Source organism: Salvelinus sp. IW2-2015, unplaced genomic scaffold, assembly GCF_002910315.2.
Source record: "Salvelinus sp. IW2-2015 unplaced genomic scaffold, ASM291031v2 Un_scaffold1379, whole genome shotgun sequence".
Classification (NCBI taxonomy): domain Eukaryota; kingdom Metazoa; phylum Chordata; class Actinopteri; order Salmoniformes; family Salmonidae; genus Salvelinus; species Salvelinus sp. IW2-2015.
In genome coordinates this window covers 19,801-28,405 of record NW_019942869.1, presented here as the reverse complement: position 1 = coordinate 28,405, position 8,605 = coordinate 19,801, and the positions used below count along the sequence as shown (strand labels likewise).

Sequence of the window (8,605 nt, the reverse complement as noted above, 5' to 3'; positions counted from 1 at the left end):
AGTCCGTCTGTGCCTTTTCTATTTCATCACACTGTCTGACATGCTTCTCCAATGTCCTTTTAGTATATGCATCCTCATTGAAGTGTGACTGCATGCCCTCAAAAGAACCCTCACAGTGTCTGCACTTACTGTAGGCAAAGCCCACACCCTCTTTACACCCTGCTAGTTCATGTTGTGCCAGGGTGTCTCCACAGAGAGAGACCATGGCACCATATATCGTTTCTCTCCGTTAATAGTTAGCATTTTAACCCCACTGTACAATGCATCCATGTCTTCCTTGATTCTATTCAATATTACATCTACACCAGATTGAGGGAGGTCTGCTGATCTTGCCATGGCAAGTAGCCTGATAGCAGCCAGTTTAGACCTGTATTTTGGATTTATATTTCCTAGGGTGTAGTACACCATTAACAACTTGTTTTTTGATGCAAAGGATCCTAGTAGATTACATAGCTCTATTTCATCCGCGTACAGAACAATCTGCAATGCCTTTGGCTTCTCTGAAAATAAGGAATGTGATTTTAGAAGTGCACCATCAACAATGTCATGAAAACTTTCTCTGCACATCTGGGGTCCTTTTTCAACCATAGACAAAATCCTTGGGTGTGATAAGAACTGTTCTAGACTTTTGACTAATGGTACATAATGAAATCATTTGTCTTTGATGAAAATGTCTTTTGATCCTCCACATTTGATCCTGCATATGGTTCGAGCAATGTGAATTTCCTCTACGTCCAAACAGCTGAACTGCTTCTTAATAACACTGTCCTGTCTAAATGGTGTTGCAACGCCAGCAAAAGGCCCAATGAAATTGTCAAATACATCCATTGCATCTTTTTCAAGTTGACCTGATGTGCTTCCTGAATGCTTCTTTAGCACTGCCTCCATCTGCTTCCTGAGGTTGTCCAATAGTGATGATTGATACTGCTGTACCCCAGCAACAATGTCATTCACACCTTTCTGAAAATGAGAGAGAGAGAGATCCCTATGATATTCATGTATACCTATGATATTCAGATTTTTCTTATGACATATTCATTAACATAAGGACATAAGGGAACAACAATAGTAAGGTGGAAAACCTAGCAGTGAGAATGAACTCAACCATCACTGAACCATTGCAGAATGCTCTGCATAATGTAACAAACCAAATGCTGTGCTCTGTTCAGAAAAAGCATATTACCTGTGAGACGATGCTTGGCTCAGATCCTAAAAGAATGTTGACATTGAATGTAGTATCCTGACATGTGCAGGCTGGACATTACTAGTTCATGACAAGTATAATGTTTGTGACAGGAGAAGTGGTTGTGAAGACTGACTATGAATGCCACCAACCGAGTAACTTACTTGTTGCACTGTGACAGCTCCATGTTGGTCAACGCCCCGTTGCCCTTCATCTGAGTCAGGTGTATGGAGTTGCTGATCAGTGATGCTGGAGTTAGCTAGAAGKTGATCGGGTTGAATGTTGTCCTGTGTACAACACATCAAAGAAGCAGATTGTTATTTGAAATTGCATTTAGTTTCACCAATAGAGCTATTTAAGTGTTTTGTTCCTATTTATCATTGATCATTTTCACATTAACCCAGCTTTAGCCATGAGAGTCATTATAGCTAAAATTATCGAATCGGAGTTTGGTCCGTGTATCGTCCATTCATTAAATCATTTTTTTAAATCAAGAAAACAAAAAAAAAAAATGCTAGCTAGCTACTTGTTCCGGTGGTACTTGGCTTTCCTCCGATGGCTGTTCATCTGGTCGGGTGCCTTCAAGTAGGTGTTGAAGGTGGCTTCTCTTTACATGATGATAGAAGGAATTGTACACTCTATATTCCTCAGTGCATCCGTCAATACCACAGAGCAACCAGAAATCAGGGCTGCGACTTTGCAATCTATTGATATGGCTCAATTACAGTTTCAATGAAAAAGTAATACAAACGCAGCAGATAACACACCGCCAAAGCATCTTGAACGTTACTAAAAGCAAAAGCAAGTGAAACGTTCCCACTGCTTTCGATGAAAAGGGCGGAAGGAACTGAAAATGATGTTCACAAGTATTTATAATACGACCAAGTAATTTGATTGTAGTAGAGTACAACAGCACTGGAAATTTTAACTATACATGTATCACTCCGCTTTACAGGTGTTCTAATAACCGTTAATTACATTAACGATCGTTATCTATCTTAGATTGTAACAAACTTCGCACCGCAAAGATGAACATTGTTCCACAAATAACATTTGAGTCTTATATTTGATTTCACCTTTATTTAACCAGGTAGGCTAGTTGAGAACAAGTTCTCATTTACAACTGCGACCTGGCCAAGATAAAGCAAAGCAGTTCGACACATACAACAACACAGAGTTACACATGGAATAAACAAACAAAACAAAAAAGTATATATACAGTGTGTGCAAATGAGGTAGGATAAGGGAGGTAAGGCAATAAATAGGCCATGGTGGCGAAATAATTACAGTATAGCAATTAAACACTGGAATGGTAAGATGCAAAGGATGTGCAATAGAGATACTGGGTCAAAGGAGCAGATAAATAAATACAGCTTAGATGAAGAGTAGTTGGACTGGGCTATTTACAATGGCTATTTATTTAAAAACAGTTGCATTTATCTTGAGCTGCTCTGCAGCTGGTGCTTTAAAGCTATGAGCGAAGATATGAGTCTCCAAGCCTTCAGGATTTTTGCGTTCATTCCAGTCATTTGGCAGCAGAGAATGGAAAGGAAAGGCGGCCAAGGAAAGATTGGCTTGGGGTGAGCCACTGGATAATTTTGCTGATCGCGTGCTACGAAGTGCTGTCTGCTAATGTGACCAGTGAGCTTAATAGTGCGGCTTACCTAGCATGTCCAGACTTGAAAATGCCTTGGCCAGTGGTATGTCGGCGCGTGTATGAGCGAGGCCAGCTAACCGAGATCGTACAGTCGCATTGGGTAGTATTGTGGCTTGTGAACAAAACGGTGGCATATTATGACTGCATCCAATTTTGAGTAGAGTGTTGAGGCTATTTTGTAAATATGACATTCGCCGAATCGATGATCGGTAGATGGTCAGTTTTACAGGTATTGTTGTGCCAGCATAAGTGATACGATGCTTTGTTGCGAAAAGGAACCGATTCTAATTTAATTTGGATTGGAAGATGCTTAATGTGAGTCTGGAAGGAGAGTTTACAGTATAACCAAACACACTAGGTATTTGTTAGTATCCAAATATTATAAGTCAGAACCGTCCAGAGTAGTGATGCTGGACGGGCGGCAGGTGCGGGCAGTATGGTTGAAGAGCATGCATTTAGTTTACTTGCATTAAGAGCAGTTGGAGGCCACGGAAAGGAGAGTTGTATCATTGAAGCTCGTCTGAGGTTAGTTACACAGTGTCCCAAAGAAGGGCCAGAGGTATTCAGAATTGGTGTCACTCTGACGTAAGTTGGATCAGAGTAATGACCAGCAGTCACAGCGACACATCAATTATATTACAGAAGAAGAGTTGGCCCGAGAATTGAACCCTGTGGCACCCCCATAGAGGACTTTAGTAGTTAAATTATGAATGGTTGTCAGGAGAGGACGATAACGGGTGTAGACCTCAACATACAGTAGCAAGCTAGTGTGTAGGAAAAGTTTATGTGGCTGCTGCAACAGTGCCAGTCCAGCTTGTGGAAATATTGGTTCCAGGTCCAGTTGCAGTGACCCAGTCCAGTTGTCAACTAGTTTGACTCATGTTCCAGTTGTGGAGACTACTGCTGTCCCAGTCCAGTTGTTGAGAACTATGTGTCCATTCCAGTTGGGAACTCTTGTGCCCAGTCAATTTGTGAACTACTAAGAGTCCGTACAGTTGTGACACATGTGTTCCCAGTCCACGTTACGTGCAACATTGTTCCAATCAGTTGTGGAACTCTGTGTCCTCAGTCATCAGTTGTGTTTGCAACTATGATCTTCGCAGTCAGTGATGTGAACTATGTGTCCAGTGCCAGTGTGGAACTATGTTCCCAGTCAGTGTGGAACTCTGTGTCCCAGTCCCGGGAGTTGTGAACTCTAGTGTGCCAGTCCAGTTTTGGAACTATGGTGTGTCTGGGCGGACGCAATATGATGATTAAAATCAATATCACAAATCATAATTTTTGTCCTATTACTGTTAACATAATAATGGCGCTTGTAATAACTGTTGTCTAAAAGCTAATATCACATCCGAGTTTGCTGTATATACTCTTGACACTATTTTATTGCGCGCTCTTCTGCTACCACGGATACAGCCATGCTCAATATTCAGCACTCCCGTTTCGTGTGATATTGCTTAACTACGATGTACTTGTCATATACCATGTATCTAGCTTAAGGGATGCTATTATAAAAGCGTCAATATGACGTTCTGAATTTAGTCCTAACAACACCCATGACATGAAGATGATTGTGATGCACAACTATCCGGATGGATCTATGTTAAGCTCGCGATCGCTATGTATTAAAGTTATATTCATTTGTTATTTTTACCCATCTACCTTTCTCCTTATCGCAGGTAACATTTAGCTAACGTCATTTGAATTGGAAAGATGGCAAAATCATTAGCATGCTTAATTTAATATGTAACTCGTGTGAATGTTAGCCAGTTATTAATTAACTTCACGAACCGGCCATGTCGTTGAAACCACATTGAACTTTGGTTAGATTTGTATGCTGCTTTACTTGGTCAAGAAATAGTGCTTAGATCGGTTTGAGTTCATTCTAATGCTAGGTTGTCCACCGTGTGATGTGTGATCTGTGTGAGTTACTTTATTCATCAAGAACCCTCTGGCATATCATCACGGTCATCACATATGTATGTGCTCTCCAACCTCTATTGATACATCCCCACACTCTCTCGATACTCTCTCTCTCTCTCTCTCTCTCTCTCTTTCTCTCATTTTCAGAAAGACATTGAATGACATTGTTGCTGGGGTACAGCAGTATCAACCATCACTATTGGACAACCTCAGGAAGCAGATGGAGGCAGTGCTAAAGAAGCATTCAGGAAGCACGTCAGGTCAACTTGAAAAAGATGCAATGGATGTATTTGACAATTTCATTGGGCCTTTTGCTGGCGTTGCAGCAACATTTAGACAGGACAGTGTTATTAAGAAGCAGTTCAGCTGTTTGGACGTAGAGGAAATTCACATTGCTCGAACCATATGCAGGATCAAATGTGGAGGATCAAAAGACATTTTCATCAAAGACAAATGATTTCATTATGTACCATTAGTCAAAAGTCTAGAACAGTTCTTATCACACCCAAGGATTTTGTCTGGTTGAAAAAGGACCCCAGATGTGCAGGGAAAGTTTTTTTCATGACATTGTTGATGGTGCTCTTCTAAAATCACATTCCTTATTTTCAGAGAAACCAAAGGCATTGCAGATTGATCTAGGATGTGTTATTTTAGTGTTCCCTTTATGTTTTTGAGTAGTGTATATACGACTGATAATTGAGCTAATAGAGATTGTACAGATAGTATTTGCACCTGTTCTTTCCATTGCGACTGTGTCTAGGTTGAAGTTACTCATTGAAAATCATTTGAAGCATTGGAAGGAGCTTTTTCCAGACCGCAATGTTACACCTAAACAGCATTATATGATACATTTGCCGTCACAGATAAAGTCATTGGGTCCAATGGTTAGCTACTGCTACTCTCTGTTCATCATATATGCATAGTCACTTTAACCATTTCTACATGTACATACTACCTCAATCAGCCTGACTAATCGGAGTCTGTATGTAGCCTCACTACTTTTATAGCCTCGCTACTGTATATAGCCTGTCTTTTTACTGTTTTATTTCTTTACTTACCTATTGTTCACCTAACACATTTTTTGCACTATTGGCTAGAGCCTGTAAGTAAGCATTTCACTGTAAGGTCTACACCTGTTGTTTTCGGCGCACGTGACAAATAAACTTTGATTTGATGTGTATGCGTTTCGAGTCTAAAATTATTTTTTGAAACAATGGGCTTCCAAGCTCAATTTAAAAAATATTTGCAAGTCTTTGATCAATCAGAACCAAATATATGAGAGCTGCCAGAATGTTGACAGTTCAATGCACCCAATTTTTTCAAATGAAAGGGAGATGGGACCTGTATCAGAGGATAAAGATCTACAATATTTATGTGGAAAATTTAGGGACTAACTAGTTTTCAATGAAGTAAACCAAGCTGTATCAGTCAAATGGCTTGTAATAAATACATAACTCAGAAGTCCATGATCTTTGCCAAAGTACTGAATGGTAATATGCCAGAATTTGGACTTGTCAAAAACATATTTCTTGTTTATTCTAGGCTTTATTGTTTGGAATATCAACCATTTCAAACTATACGCTTTGATAGAAACGTCATGGCTTATCAAGTTGAGGTCCCACACCTTGCACAGGCCATGACGTTAGTGGAGGCTGAGAAGCTGGTTGATTTGACCTCTTATTACACAATTAGCAACAAGAGGCAAACATATGTACAAGTCAAATACCGTCTTGGGGATGTAATAGAATTGTACAAGAGTTTAAATGACTCATAGTGTTCCCCAGATATGAAAAGTGTACTGTCTTTGTTCTGTACTGTATTTTGACTACATGATTGCTGTGCTGTGATTGACAATAAAACAATGAATTCCATTTGGTCGTTATCTGTTCTTAATATGTGAAGAGATGAAAAGGATGAGATGCTTGAAATAAGAAATTCTGACTTTGACAAGGCAGCTTTGTACTTGTCAGTGTTGATCAAACAGCTTTATAATTCTGGTAATTCTAGTTTCGAGCATTAAGTTACTCAGAACCAGTAATACAATCTCAGTAACAAGTTATATTATCTTATTAAGATCATTAAGGACAAAAAAGCTTGAAACAAGTGAAATGCTCCAACATAAAAACTGCCTGATAAGAAGAAATATCTTGTCAGACAAAAAACAAGCATATATTGCCTTGATTTAATATATTTAATCTTACTTAGATTTCAATTTTTGCAGTGCTTTTGGTTGATGGTAGAACCCTTTTGGGTTCCATGTAGAATTCTTTCCACAGAGGGTTCCAAAAAAGGGTTCTACCTGGAACCAAAAAGGGTTCACCTATGGGGACAGCCGCAGAACCCTTTTTTCTAAGATTGTAGTCTGCTGAGTCGCCGGGGGTCTTGGGCCCCCAAAGTCAGCTTGTTGCCCCCTCCCTGCTGTGAGGCTAGGGTGAGTTGCAGTTACCAACGGGCTTCGACTTCTTTCTTACACATCACACTTCTGTAGCATGGCGGCGACAGCAGGGCCGAACAACTCTTTGGGTGTCACAGGGACATCCAGGAGCTCCACTTTCTCTTTGTCTGCTAAGCTTGTCCAGCTTAACAGACAAAGTGACCTTTCTTCCACCACCGTCAGGCTCATGGTGCGACCACAGACGGATGGCATTATGGGAGGCCTGGAGGTTTAGATCCGTAATCATACAGATCTCATCCCAAGCATCCTGATTCAGGGTCCAGTTGATTCAGTTGCTTCCCGACATCCTCCAGTAACTATGCCTGGTAAGCCAACACGTTAGGTGCTCTGATTGATAAGGCCAAGGCTTTGTACGTCTTATGAATAATGGAGGCTCTGTCTTTCCAGGGAGAGAAGTGCCAGTAGTGCTAGCAGCACTGCATGTGGGGTGGAGGTGGTCCGCCATTGACGGCTCCACCATGAGAGGGTTGCAACTCCCAGATTCTACCATATTGTGCATGTCCATGCTCGGGAAACCACTAGCCAGGATACTGCTGGTAAGGGGGCTTATCCCATGAGCTCCTAGCCTCTTTGAGACAGGATGGGACCGCAAGAAGTAGTTGCTTAGCAGGGGCTATGCGGGATGGTAGTCCTTTCCCATCATATAGGTCCCTTTCGGGGTCCTGGCTCCCCAAAAGAGCTTGCCACACAATATCAAGTCTGCCCGTTGTTCGCTTGCAAATGTTGAGTAGCCCGTACTCCAAGGGGATATCATCGGCTCCTCAGTCTTGGGGGCGGGGTGACCTCGGGGACTTAAGATGGGGGGAAAAATGGGGCCTTAACCCTCCATGTCAGTCACAAAGTCGACGAGACGCACGATATTAATCCCGTCGTGGTCTTCGACAATCCCCTAGCTCGACTTCCCCCGACACTTTGTTGTCAGAGAGCGAGAGTAGGGAATCAACTGGGCTCGGCTTTGGGGAGTTGAGCCTCCACCTCGGCTGAGAGGGGAGGGAGGGGGGGGGGGGTAGTAATAGCGGAGAGTTTTAGCCTCCTTTTCAAACCTGCTCTAGAGATCAATTTACAATGCTTACACGACTCTGGGTTATCGGCTGCTTCCTGAGCATGTTCTCTTCCCAGACAATTGATGCATAGAGCGTGAAAATCCTTCCCCGCTACCACAACAACGTGGTGGTTTGGGCGCTAGGCTCATCTAGGGATGGGGCAGAAGTGGCCATGGTGTCAAATAGAGCTGTGATGAAAACGGATGTTGTATACTGAATAAAAATCTAAACGCAACATGCAACAATTTCAAAGATTTTGCTGAGTCACTTTACATGTTGCATTTGTTTTTATACTGAACAAAAATATAATGTAAGTCTGGGCTTTAGTTAGGCATAAGCTAACTAGT

The 8,605-nt window shown here is 41.6% G+C and overlaps 1 long non-coding RNA gene across 1 annotated transcript in view; it reads left to right on the top strand.

The window, feature by feature from the left end:
• Positions 1-5,938, top strand: part of LOC139024337 (uncharacterized) — an 18,370-nt gene extending 12,432 nt beyond the window's left edge. Inside the window, exon 2 of the long non-coding RNA XR_011475623.1 lies at positions 4,908-5,938. This is a non-coding gene — a long non-coding RNA (uncharacterized lncRNA). The remainder of the gene's footprint in view (positions 1-4,907) is intronic.
• Positions 5,939-8,605: the final 2,667 nt, after the last annotated feature.